The sequence below is a fragment of the Arachis stenosperma genome, chromosome 7 (genome assembly GCF_014773155.1).
Source record: "Arachis stenosperma cultivar V10309 chromosome 7, arast.V10309.gnm1.PFL2, whole genome shotgun sequence".
Lineage (NCBI taxonomy): Eukaryota > Viridiplantae > Streptophyta > Magnoliopsida > Fabales > Fabaceae > Arachis > Arachis stenosperma.
Window position 1 is genome coordinate 58,068,619 of NC_080383.1, and position 2,420 is coordinate 58,071,038.

The 2,420-nt window shown below is 34.8% G+C and overlaps 1 non-coding gene across 1 annotated transcript; it reads right to left on the minus strand.

Annotated features, from left to right (window-relative positions):
* Positions 1 to 2,047: 2,047 nt before the first annotated feature.
* On the minus strand, positions 2,048 to 2,155 carry LOC130943196 (small nucleolar RNA R71). The gene has a single exon (XR_009071725.1). It is a non-coding gene; the product is annotated as a small nucleolar RNA R71 (small nucleolar RNA).
* Positions 2,156 to 2,420: the final 265 nt, after the last annotated feature.

Here is a 2,420-nt window from a genome sequence, read left to right on the forward strand (position 1 = left end):
CATCTTGTTGCTTAGATTAGGTTTTTCTTCAAGTTCTTAAGAATAAATTCTAGTGTTTCAAGGTGATGTTCTTATCATCACAAAGCTGATTGATCATCATCAATTTAGCTCTTGAATGCAGTGTCCTGCTGAAGCTTAGCCGGCCATGTCTAATTCCTTTAGACTAAAGCTTAGACTAACATTGCATGATTCCTGGAATTCTCATTAAGAATTTTGATACCTTTATTTTCCTTTTCACTTAATTTTCGAAAAAGCACAAAAAAATTTTACAAAATCATAAAATCCAAAAAAATATTTCTTGTTTGAGTCTAGAGTCTCATTTTAAGTTTGGTGTCAATTGCATGTTTCTGTTCTTCTTGCATTTTCGAAATTTTTGCATGTGTCTTAATTAATCTTCAAGTTGTTCTGATGATTTTCTTGTTTTGATCTTTGAATTCTATTGACTTGAGTGTTTTGTTGTTTCTCATGTGCATTTTCATCTTGTTAGTATCAGTAGTATACAAACTGCTAAGTTTGGTGGTGTTGCATGCATATATTTGATTTTAGTTGCATTTTGATTATTCCTCTTATTAAAAATCCAAAAATATTTTTAATTTGTGTCTTTTCAAGTCATAATACAGAGAATGAAGATTCAGAACATACTGCAGAGGAATTATACAGAAAAAGCTGGGCATTCAAAATGCCCAGTGAAGAAGACAGACTGGCATTTAAACGCCAGCCAGGGTGCCTGGTTGGGCGTTTAACGCCCAAAAGGGTGCATTTTGGGCGTTAAACGCCAGAATGGATACCATTCTGGGCGTTCAACGCCAGGATGGTGCTAGGGGGAAGATTTTGTTTTCAAAATCAATTTTTTCAAGTTTTCAAAGTTTTTCAAAATCAAATCTTTTTCAAATCATCTTTTCAATCAAATGTTTTCAAAATCAATTTCTTTCCTTTTTCAAAGATACTTACTAACAATTAATGATTTGATGAACATTTTTGCCTTTTCTGTTGAGAAGGTTTTATGTTTGAATCATATCTTTTCTTGTTAGGCAAGTCATTAATTTTTAAAATCAAATCTTTTTAAATTGTTTTCAAATCATATCTTTTAAAATGTTTTTCAAATCATATCCTCTCAATCACATCTTTTTAAAAGCATAACTTTTGAATCATATCTTTTTAATCACATCTTTTTCAAAATAAGTTTTCAATCAAATCTTTTTTGATTTCTAATTTAAAAATCTTTTTCAAAAATTACTTGGTTTCTCTTCCACTTTGATTTTCGAAAATCAATTAGTGTTTTTCAAAAATGTTTTCAAAATATTTTAATTAATTTTCGAAAATCTTCTTCCCTCCTTCTCACATCCTTCTATTTATGGAGTACCACTCCTTCTCAATGCACAATTCGAACCTTATCCAATTAAAGTTCGAATTCTTCTTCTCCTTCTTCTTTCTATTTCTCTTTTCCTCTGACACCTCCAGGAATCTCTATACTATGACATAGAGGATTCCATATTTTCTTGTTCTCTTCTCTTTCATATGAGCAGGAGCAGAGACAAAGGCATTCTTGTTGAAGCTGACCCTGAACCCGAAAGGACCTTGAAGAGAAAGCTAAGAGAAGCCAAGCACACTAGAGGACCTGACCGAATTCTTCAAAGAAGAAGACATGGCAGCCGAAAACAACAATAATGCAAACAATGCAAGAAAGGTGCTGGGTGACTTTACTGCACCTACTCCTGATTTTTATGGGAGAAGCATCTCTATCCCTGCCATTGGAGCAAACAACTTTGAGCTTAAGCCTCAATTAGTTTCTCTAATGCACAGAATTGCAAGTTCCATGGACTTCCAATGGAAAATCCTCATCAGTTCTTAGCTGAATTCTTGCAAATCTGTGACACAGTCAAGACTAATGGGGTAGACCTGAGGTCTATAGACTGATGCTATTCCCTTTGCTGTAAGAGACAGAGCTAGAATATGGTTGGACTCTCAACCTAAAGAAAGCTTGGACTCTTGGGAAAAGCTAGTCAATGCCTTCTTGGCAAAGTTCTTTCCACCACAAAGATGGAGTAAGCTTAGAGTGGAAGTCCAAACCTTCAGACAGAAGGATGGAGAATCCCTCTATGAAGCTTGGGAAAGATACAAACAATTAATCAGAAAATGTCCCTCAGACATGCTTTCTGAATGGAGCATCATAGGTATTTTCTATGATGGTCTCTCTGAACTATCCAAGATGTCTTTGGATAGCTCTGCTGGAGGATCTCTTCATCTGAAGAAGACGCCTACAGAAGCTCAAGAGCTCATTGAAATGGTTGCAAATAACCAATTTATGTACACTTCTGAAAGAAATCCTGTGAACAATGGGATAAGTCAGAAGAAAGGAGTTCTTGAGATTGATGCTCTGAATGCCATTTTGGCTCAGAACAAGATATTGACTCAACAAG